We start from the raw sequence: 12,154 nt of genomic DNA, 5'->3' as shown, positions 1-12,154 counted from the left end.
CGTCAGTTTAGATTTCTCTAAACCTCAGTCTATACTGTGTCATTTCAACGGAAATACGCGGTGCCCTATTTAAAGTGAATGCGGTTGTCTCTAATGCATAACCCATAAATGATAGTGGTAATTTGATAAGACACATCATAGCATGCACCATACCAAATAGTGCGTGGCTATGACGTTCAGACACATCATCACACTATGATGTTCCAGGTGGCATGAACTGCGAAACAATTTCCACATTGTCTTAACTGCGTACCAAAACTCGTAACTGAGATATTCATTTCTATGATCATATCGTAGACAGTTTATCCTCTTGTTACGACGAACTTCACTCCGAAACAGAATTGAACTTTTCAATATTTCTGACTTGTGATTCATTAAGTAAATACTCTAGTATCTACTCAAATCGTCATTGAAGTAAGAACATAATGATATCCACTGCGTGCCTCAACACCCATTGGACTGCATACATCAAAATGTATCACTTCCAACAAGTTACTATCTTGTTTCATCTCAATGAAAACAAGGCCTTGCTCATGTGGTATGATTTGCATGTCACTAGTGATTCAAAATCAAGTGAATATAAAGATCCATCAGCATGGAGCCTCTTCATGCAATTTATACCAACATGACTCAAGCGGCAGTGCCACAAGTAAGTGGTACTATCATCATTACCTCGTATCTTTTGGCACCAATATCATGAACATGTGTAACACTACGATCGAGATTCAATAAACCATTGAAGGTGATTATTCAAGCAAATAGAGTAACCATTATTCTCTTTAAATGAATAATCGTATTGCAGAAAACACGATCCAATCATGTTCATGCTTAACGCAAGCACCAAATAACAATTATTTTGGTTTAACACCAATCCCGATGGTAGAGGGAGCGTGCGACGTTTTGATCATATCAATCTTGGAAACACTTCCAACACGTATCGTCACCTCGCCTTTAGCTAGTCTCCGTTTATGCCGTAGCTATCATTTCGTGTTACTAATTACTTAGCAACCGAACCGGTATCCAATACCCTCATGCTACTAGGAGTACTAGTAAAGTACACATCAACATCATGTATATCAAATATACTTCTTTCGACTTTTGCCAGCCTTCTTATCTACCAAGTATCTAGAGTTGCTCTGCCTCAGTGACTGTTCCCCTCATTACAGATGCACTTAGTCTCGGGTTTGGGTTTAATCTTGGGTCTCTTCATTAGTGCAGCAACTGTTTTGCCGTTTCACGAAGTATCCCTTCTAGCCCTTGCCTTTCTTGAAACTTAGTGGTTTTACAAACCATCAACTATTGATGCTCCTTCTTGATTTCTACTTTCGCAGTGTCAAACATCGCGAATCGCTCAAGGATCATTGTATCTATCCTTGATATGTTATAGTTCATCACGAAGCTCTCACAGCTTGGTGGCAGTGACTTTGGAGAACTATCACTATCTCATCTGGAAGATTAACTCCCACTTGATTCAAGCGATTGTCGTACTCAGACAATCTGAGCACACGCTCAACGATTGAGCTTTTCTCCTTTACTTTGCGGACAAAGAATCTTGTTGGAGGTCTCGTACCTCTTAACAAGGGCACAAGCATGAAATCACAATTTCATCTCTTTAGAACATCACTTATGTTCCGTGACGTTTCAAAACGTCTTCGGCGCCTTGCTTCTAAGCCATTAAGTATTTTGCACTGAACTATCGTGTAGTCATGAGAAACGTGTATGTTGGATGTTCACAGCATCCACAGACGACGCTCGAGGTGCAGCACACCGAGTGGTGCATTAAGGACATAAGCCTTCTGCGCAGCAACAAGGACAATCCTCTGCAAAGTTTGCTACTATCAACTTTCAACTAAATTTTCTCTAGGAACATATAAAAATAGTAGAGCTATAGCGCAAGCTACATCGTAATTCGCAAAGACCATTAGACTATGTTCATGACAATTAGTTCAATTAATCATATTACTTAAGAACTCCCACTCAAAAAGTACATCTCTCTAGTCATTTGAGTGGTACATGATCCAAATCCACTATCTCAAGTCCGATCATCACGTGAGTCGAGAATAGTTTTAGTGGTAAGCATCTCTATGCTAATCATATCAACTATACGATTCATGCTCGACCTTTCGGTCTCATGTGTTCCGAGGCCATGTCTACACATGCTAGGCTCATCAAGCTTAACCCGAGTGTTCTGCGTGTGCAACTGTTTTGCACCCGTTGTATGTGAACGTTGAGTCTATCACACCCGATCATCACGTGGTGTCTCGAAACGAAGAACTGTCGCAACGGTGCACAGTCGGGGAGAACACAATTTCGTCTTGAAATTTTAGTGAGAGATCACCTCATAATGCTACCGTCATTCTAAGCAAGATAAGGTGCATAAAAGGATTAACATCACATGCAATTCATAAGTGACATGATATGGCCATCATCACGTGCTCCTTGATCTCCATCTCCAAAGCACCGACACGATCTTCTTGTCACCGGCGTCACACCATGATCTCCATCATCATGATCTCCATCAACGTGTCGCCATCGGGGTTGTCGTGCTACTCATGCTATTACTACTAAAGCTACGTCCTAGCAACATAGTAAACGCATCTGCAAGCACAAATGTTAGTTTAAAGACAACCCTATGGCTCCTGCCGGTTGCCGTACCATCGACGTGCAAGTCGATATTAACTATTACAACATGATCATCTCATACATCCAATATATCACATCACATCGTTGGCCATATCACATCACAAGCATACCCTGCAAAAACAAGTTAGACGTCCTCTAATTGTTGTTGCATGTTTTACGTGGTGACCATGGGTATCTAGTACGATCGCATCTTACTTACGCAAACACCACAACGGAGATATATGAATTGCTATTTAACCTTATACAAGGACCTCCTCGGTCAAATCCGATTCAACTAAAGTTGGAGAAACTGACACTTGCCAGTCATCTTTGAGCAACGGGGTTACTCGTAGCGATGAAACCAGTCTCTCGTAAGCATACGAGCAATGTCGGTCCAAGCCGCTTCAATCCAACAATACCACGGAATCAAGAAAAGACTAAGGAGGGCAGCAAAATGCACATCACCGCCCACAAAAACTTTTGTGTTCTACTCGAGAAGACATCTACGCATGAACCTAGCTCATGATGCCACTGTTGGAGAACATCGCATGGGAAACAAAAAATTTCCTACGCGCACGAAGACCTATCATGGTGATGTCCATCCACGAGAGGGGATATTCGATCTACGTACCCTTGTAGATCACACAACAGAAGCGTTAGTGAACGCGGTTGACGTAGTGGAACGTCCTCACGTCCCTCGATCCGCCCAGCGAACCGTCCCGCGATCAGTCCCACGATCTAGTGCCGAACGTACGGCACCTCCGCGTTCAGCACACGTACAACTCGACGATGATCTCGGCCTTCTTGATCCAGCAAGAGAGACGGAGAGGTAGATGAGTTCTCCGACAGCGTGACGGCGCTCTGGAGGTTGGTGGTGATCTAATCTCAGCAGGGCTCTGCCCGAGCTCCGTAGAAACGCAATCTAGAGGTAAAACCGTGGAGGTATGTGGTCGGGCTGCCGTGGCAAAGTTGTCTCAAATCAGCCCTAAAACCTCCGTATATATAGGGGGAAGAGGGGGATCCTTGCCTTGGGGTCCAAGGACCCTCAAGGGGGTCGGCCGAGCCAAGGGGGGGAGTCCTCCCCTTCCAAACCAAATCCAACTAGGTTTGGAAGGAGGAGTCCTTCCCCCTTTTCCCACCTCCCCTTTTTTTTCTTTTCTCTTTGATTTTCTTCCTATGGCGCAAAGGGCCTTCTTGGGCTGTCCCACCAGCCCACTAAGGGCTGGTGCACCACCCCCAAGGCCTATGGGCTTCCCCGGGGTGGGTTCCCCCCCCCCCCCGCCCCCCCCGGTGAACACCCGGAACCCATTCGTCATTCTCGGTACATTCCTAGTAACTCCGAAAACCTTCCGGTAATCAAATGAGGTCATCCTATATATCAATCTTCTTTTCCGGACCATTCCGGAAACCCTCGTGACGTCCGTGATCTCATCCGGGACTCCGAACAACATTCGGTAACCAACCACATAACTCAAATACGCATAAAACAACGTCGAACCTTAAGTGTGCAGACCTTCCCGGTTCGAGAACTATGTAGACATGACCTGAGTGACTCCTCGGTCAATATCCAATAGAGGGACCTGGATGCCCATATTGGATCCCACATATTCTACGAAGATCTTATCGTTTGAACCTCAGTGCCAAGGATTCATATAATCCCGTATGTCACTCCCTTTGTCCTTCGGTATGTTACTTGCCCGAGATTCGATCGTCAGTATCCGCATACCTATTTCAATCTCGTTTACCGGCAAGTCTCTTTACTCGTTCCGTAATACAAGATCCCGCAACTTACACTAAGTCACATTGCTTGCAAGGCTTGTGTGTGATGTTGTATTACCGAGTGGGCCCCGAGATACCTCTCCGTCACACGGAGTGACAAATTCCAGTCTCAATCCATACTAACTCAACGAACACCTTCGGAGATACCTGTAGAGCACCTTTATAGTCACCCAGTTACGTTGCGACGTTTGATACACACAAAGCATTCCTCCGGTGTCAGTGAGTTATATGATCTCATGGTCATAGGAACAAATACTTGACACGCAGAAAACAGTAGCAACAAAATGACACGATCAACATGCTACGTCTATTAGTTTGGGTCTAGTCCATCACATGATTCTCCTAATGATGTGATCCCGTTATCAAGTGACAACACTTGTCTATGGTCAGGAAACCTTGACCATCTTTGATCAACGAGCTAGTCAACTAGAGGCTTACTATGGACAGTGTTTTGTCTATGTATCCACACATGCACTTGTGTTTCCAATCAATACAATTATAGCATGGATAATAAACGATTATCATGAACAAAGAAATATAATAATAACTAATTTATTATTGCCTCTAGGGCATATTTCCAACACTTTTACCTAAGCACGTATGACTACATACGGAATACATGCCTACATTAGATTGACGAACGGGAGCTAGTTACTTATCTCTCCGTGTTATAGCTGTTACATGATGAATCACATCCGTCATACTCATCCATCACCGATCCACTGCCTACAAGTCTTTTACTACTGGTCCTTGCTACGTTACTTTGTCGCTACTACTGTTGCTACTGTTGTTACTCTGCTGCTGCTCTCACTACTGTTGTTCCTTGCTACTGCTGTCACTACTGCTGTTACTTGCTACTTTGTTGTTACCTGCTGCAAGACTTTTCCGACACCGTTGCCGGGGGAGAATAGTTCCCCGTCCATGTGGAATTTACTGGCGCCATTGATACAACAGTTAGGAATAGTCCGCCGTCAACAGATCTGTTTCTGGCACCGTTGCTATGATACTACTTTGCTACTAATACTTTGCTTGCAGACACTAATCTTTCAGGTGTGGTTGAATCTCACAAACTCAGCTGCTAATACTTGAGAATATTCTTTCGCTTCCCCTTGTGTCGAGTCAATAAATTTGGGTTGAATACTCTACCCTCGAAAATGTTGCGATCCCCTACACTTGTAGGTTATCAAGACTATTTTCTGGCGCCGTTGCCGGGGAGGCACAACTATATTCTCCGAGTCACTTGGGATTGACGTCTGTTGATCACTATGAGGAATCCGAAAGATCCAAGAACTAAAATCTTGCCTTCCACTACGAGGAGAGGTAAGGAACTTCCATCTAGCTCTGCACTTGATTCACCTTCAGTTATGAGTAAGTTTGCGACTTTGCCTCCTGCTAGAAATCTTGATATGACGCCTGTGCTTGATGATGCTACTTCTGCTGCCCATGATGCTATGCTTGATACTATGCCTGATGATGCTATGCTTGATACTATGCCTGATGATGCTATGCTTGATACTATGCGTGATGATGCTATGCTTGATACTATGCCTGATGATGCTATGCTTGATACTATGCCTAATAATGCTATGCTTGATACTATGCCTGATGATGCTATGCCTGATGATGCTATGCTTGATACTATGCCTGATGATGCTATGCTTGATACTATGCCTGATGATGCTATGCCTGATACTGCTTTGCCACTAGGTGCATTCCTTGATGCACAACTTGCTAGAGTTGCTGCTAGATGTGATGATACTTCTGAAACTGCTGATACTATTGAAGTAGAACCTGCTACTATGCCTAAATTGCCTATTATGCCTGAGCGTTATGTTATGGAGGGAGAGATAGCTGAGGATTTTCTTGCGTGTAAGGATAGCTATGATGTTGAGAATTTACTGCGCAAGTGGAAAGAAAAATCTCTAAACGCTAGGATGAAATACGACCCGAAGTTTGCCACTTCGCCTATCTTTGTGACCGATAAGGATTATGAATTCTCTGTCGACCCTGAGTTAATCACTCTGGTCGAATCTGATCCTTTTCACGGTTATGAGTCTGAAACGGTTATAGCCCATCTTACCAAACTGCACGATATAGCCACCCTATTCACTAGTGAGGAAAAGATCCGCCACTACTATATCCTCAAGCTGTTTTCTTTCTCGCTAAAGGATGATGTTTAGACCTGGTTCACTTCTCTTGCTCCTGGTTGTGTGCGTAGCTCCCAGGATATGGTCTACTACTTCTCTGAAAAATATTTCCCTGCCCATAAGAAGCAAGCTGCCTTGCAGGAAATATACAACTTTGCTCAAGCTGAAGAAGAGAGTCTCCCAAAAGCTTGGGGGAGGCTCATCCAGCTACTGAATGCTTTGCCTGATCACCCTCTTGAGAAGAATGAAATACTTGATATCTTCTATAATGGACTTATCGATGCTTCCAAAGACCACCTAGATAGTTGTGCCGGTTGTGTTTTTAGGGAACGAATCGTAGAACAAGCTGAGATCCTACTGAATAACATCTTGTGCAATGAGAATGCTTGGACTATTCCCGAACCACCTCCTAAGCCAACTCCAAAGAAAAGAGGTATTCTATTCCTCAGTCCTGAAGATATGCAAGAAGCCAAGAAATCTATGCGAGAGAAAGGCATTAAATCTGAAGATGTCAAAAATATACCACCTATCGAAGAGATCCATGGTCTCGATAACCCGATACAGGTAGTAGAAGTAAATTCTCTGCGTAGGTTTGATGAGAGTGATATTCCTTTTGATAAACCCGCTAGCTTATGCCTGGATGAATTTGATAACTTTGTTGCCAAACAACAGAGTTTCAATGATTATGTTAGCAGACAATTGGAACAGAATGCTCGTATGCTTAGTCATTTAAGTGCTTGTGTAGACAGAAACGTCAATGATCTTAAGCTTCTGAGTAAACATGCCTCTATGGTTACTACTCAGGTAGAACAAGTACTTAAAGCTCAAAATGGCTTTCTCAGTGAGGTGAATGACAATTCTGTCAGAGTCGTCACTAGAGGCGGTAGAATGACTCAGGAACCTTTGTATCGTGAGGGTCATCCGAAGAGTATTGAACAAGATTCTCAAGGAATTAGCACTGATGCACCTAGTCATCCTAGAAAGAAGAAGAAAGATGATAGGAACCTGCACGCTAGCAACCTTGTTGCTGCTACCCCTAAGAGTCCAAACGATGTATATGCCTCTGATGCTGAAACACAATCTGGTGATGAACATGAGCCTATTGATAATATCAATAGTGATGTTCATGAAGATGCTCAACCTAGCAATGAAAAGGATGTGGAGATTGAACCTGATCTTGATAACCCACAGCCTAAGACTAAGAGATACGATAAGAATGACTTCGCTGCTAGGAAGCATGGTAAAGAAAGGGAATCATGGGTTCAGAAAACCATGCCCTTTCCTCCCAAACCATGCAAGAAAAAAGCACGATGAGGATTTTGAGCGATTTGTTGGAATGATCAGACCTGTCTTCCTGCAAATGCGTTTGACGGATATGCTCAAGATGTCTCCGTATGCTAAGTACATGAAAGATATTGTGACTAATAAGAGGAGGATACCTGAGGTTGAGATTTCCACCATGCTCGCTAACTATACCTTCAAGGGTGGAACTCCTAAGAAACTAGGTGATCCCGGTGTGCCCACTATACCTTGCTCCATTAAAGGCAACTATGTTAGAACTGCGTTATGCGACCTTGGATCTGGTGTTAGTGTTGTGCCTCCCTCTCTTTATCGTAGGCTTGAACTGGATAAGTTGACACCCACTGAAATCTCTCTGCAAATGGCCGACAAATCAACTGCTTTCCCTATCGGCATTTGTGAGGACGTGCCTGTTGTGGTTGCTAACGTAACTATCTTAGCAGACTTTGTTATCTTGGATATTCCCGAGGACGTTGCCATGGCTGTCATCCTCGGAAGACCCTTTTTAAACACCGCAGGGGATGTTATAGATTGCAACAAAGGCAATGTCACTTTCCATGCCAACGGTAATGAGCATATGGTGCACTTTCCGAAGAAACAATATCGAGTACATTGCATCAATGCTATCGAAAAGACTTCATCGATTCTTATTGGGAGCTTTGAATGCCCTATTCCTCGTGTTAAGATGAAGTATGATTTGCTTGTTGGGGAAATACACATCCCCATTGAGGTGACCTAGTGACTGTTCGAAAATTCTCCGTCTTCTTTTGCGATTCGAAATTTTTTTGTCGAGAGGATTTGATCAACCCCATTGACCGATTTCTTTCGATGACCATGAGATGGATGAATCAAGGAGTCACAAACCTCTGTTTTAAGCTTTCACCTTCAGTTGCTTAGAAGAAAAATGATAGATTTAGTTTAGTTTTCCCTGTTTTCTGTCTTAGCGTCCGGTGGAAAAGTACCACGAAAATAAAATTTCTCCCAACGTCGTGAAAATCAAGTATGATTTTTTCTGGAATTTTTGAGAAATACTGAGACGAAGAGTTTGTCTGGGGGCTGCACCAGTGGGCCACAAGCCCTGATGGCGTGGGCACCCCCTGGCCGCGCCACCTAGGCTTGTGGGGCCCACAGGCACCCCTCCACTCATTCTTGCTCTCATCTGGTTCTCCTACCTCCAAAAAAAAATTGTTTCGCAGCTCAAACCCGTGTTCTTGCTCCTCTTGCAGGGATTTTCGATCTCTTTAATCAAAGCACCATTCTCCGAACTGTTTTGGGGAAATTACTCCTTGGTAAGTGACTCCTCCATTGGTCCAATTAGTTTTTGCTCTAGTGCCTTATACTTCGCGTATTATTGCTGCCTTGGTGACCATGTTCTTGAGCTTTGCATGCTGATTTTAGCTGGAACCAAATAGTTTTGATGCGTAATATGGCCTCTAGGCACTTGTTGGAGTAGTTGCTACGAGTTTCATTGAGCCTTGTTCACTTTTCCTTAGAATCACAAAAATTTTCAGAAATTTTCAGAGATAGAAAAGGGAAAAGATGAGGAGGTTCTTAAGAGGCTCATCAAGCCGTGACCCCAAGGATGATGGGAGTGAGAATAAGCCCAAGTATTTGGTCCCTCGAGTCGCAAAAGTTCGAGCGTGCAAATGGCCAAGCAACGTGTTCTTACGCGCTGCTGGAATTTATGAGGACTTTTATCACTTGGTGGAGAACGCAGGCCTTACCGCCTTCGTTGAAGATGAGTGTCCGCAATACCTCCTCCTCACTAATATCTTCGTACAAAGCTTTAACTTCTATCCGAGGAAGAATCCTCCTATGGTTGAGTTCAAACTTTATGATATCCCCCAGCGCATGTCACTCCAGGATTTTTGCAATGTTTGCAAATTACCTTATGTTGGGGATATTCATGAACCTCGTCCACGAGACTTGGAAGCTTTCATCGATACAATTGTTGTAGGAGAAGAGAGAGGATTGTCTTGCGCTAGAGCTGCTAGCATTCATTTTACCGTGCTTCGGTACTTCTCACTATTTGTGGGAAAATGTTTGATTGGCCGTGGGAAAGCTGGGTCCCTTAGTTCCCCAGATCTTGCGGTCTTGTGCGAAGCCCTTTATAACGATAAAACTTATAGCTTGGGTGCTATAGTAGCTCAACGGTTGAACCTGAACCGTTCTAAAGGTGTTGTCTATGGAGGTATCTATGCTACTCGTCTTTCTAGACACTTTGAGATACCTATTAGACTGGACGAGGAAGAAGAGATTCTTCTTCCCGAGAGATATCTAGATTACGATAGCATGGTTCGCCATGACTTTCTTGATAGAGATATAAATAGAAGGATGATTTATAACCTGGTATTTAGTCAGGGTACTCGTGAGACTATTACTTTGCCTGCCCCTTCTTTGTTCAATCTTCATGCAGGCAGGTACATTATTATGCCCTCGGACATCTACGCATATTGGGGCCTAGCCCAACCACAGGTGCCCGTGCCCGAGCCACCAGTCGAGTACCAGACGCCAGTTTATCAGTGGGAGCCAGAGGAGCTCACACAGCAGTGGCATCCTCAGTCCACTCCGGAGTACCCTGGAGCTGCTTATTTCCCTCCTTGGGAGTAGACCAACTTAGGTCAAAATCCTAAGCTTGGGGGAGTACGTGTTCTCACCGACTTTACATTCTTGCTTATGCTTTCGCTTAGTTCGCTGGTGTTCACACTTTGCCAGTGTATCATCCATGCTAGTTTATTTTCTTTTTCTCGTTTTCTTTTCGTGTGTCTGTCTAGTTTGAGGAAAACCAAAATATTTTATTTTTATTCTTTTGATTGTTGGGAGCTTTCCTGTGTAGATAGTTTTCTTTTTCTTTGGGTCAAGGTAGAAGATATTGGTTACAATGTTTAGTGGCTCTTGCATGCATACCTGTTTAGCTTTCAAAGAGCCATATTACTTTGTCTTCTCCTTTGTGTTTGCCTGCAGATTCCAGCTTTAGTCCAATGCACGAGCACGCTTATTATTGTTCATATCATTTGGTCGTGCAAGTGAAAGGCAATAATGACGATATATGATGAAGTGACTGAGCCTGGAAAAGCTGGTATGAACTCGATCTATTTTGTTTTTGTAAATATGACTAGCTCACTGTTCCTAGTTCAGCTTTGTTGTGAGAGAAACATGTTTGCAATGACAACTTAGAGATCATAGTTGCTTATGCCATGCTTACTTAGCTAGGAGCTTATAATGGTCTGTCTTGGTTGCCAACATGAATGTTGAGATGACTATGATGTAGTATGATAGGATGGTATCCTCCTTTGAATGTTTCAAGTGGCTTGACTTGGCGCATGTTCACGCATGTAGTTGAAACAAAATCAACATAGCCTCTATGATATTCATGTTCATGGTGATTTATGTCCTACTCATGCTTGCACTCAATGTTAGTTAATCTCAATGCATTTTGATGACTGTTGTCGCTCTCTAGTTGGTCGCTTCCTAGTCTTTTGCTAGCCTTCACTTGTACTAAGCAGGAATACTGCTTTTGCATCCATCTCCATAAACCCGAAGTTGTGCCATATGAGTCCACCATACCTACCCATGTGTGGTATCTACCTGCTGTTCCAAGTAAATTTGCATGTGCCACTCTCTAAACCTTCAAGAAATAATCTGTTTTGCATGCCTGAACCGCTCATGTGGTGACAGGGGGCTATTGGTATCTTCCATGCTAGGCATGTTATCCTCGATATGTGTTTATTCACTATCATTCACGAGAAAGGGGCCGGTAATCGGAATTCCCAGTTCCATGCTCAAATCGAAAAGATAATTGCAAACAAAACTCCCCCAGGATTGATGTTGGTATGGACGGTACCCGAGGATTCGGCTAGCCGTGGAGTGTGATTGATTGGTGGTGGGGGAGTCAAAACTTTACTTTTCTGTTTGGGAACCGCCTATAGCATGTGTAGCGTGGAAGATGTTGAGAACACTTAGTCATTGCGTTGACAATGAAAGCATGCCACCCAAAATTATTATCTCTGTTTTCAAAGCTTGAGCTCTGGCACCTCTGCAAATCAATGCTTCCCTCTGCGATGGGCCTGTCTATTTATGTTCCTGGTGAGTCATCCTCCTCTTACAAAAGCACCAATTAGATAGCACCTCTGTCATTTTTGTGCTTTGCTTTTAACTGTGTTGAGTATGACTATGACTGGATCTTCATTGCCTTGAATTACAATGTTTAGTCAGCCCTTGGTCTTTGAAGGTGCTCTGCATTTATGTTTTGCGGTCTCAGAAAGAGCTAGCGAGATACCATCTGTTGGCACTGCTTCATGTTGTTT

Source organism: Hordeum vulgare, chromosome 1H (genome assembly GCF_904849725.1).
Source record: "Hordeum vulgare subsp. vulgare chromosome 1H, MorexV3_pseudomolecules_assembly, whole genome shotgun sequence".
In the NCBI taxonomy this organism is placed as follows: Eukaryota; Viridiplantae; Streptophyta; class Magnoliopsida; order Poales; family Poaceae; genus Hordeum; species Hordeum vulgare.
This window is presented reverse-complemented; position numbering follows the sequence as displayed.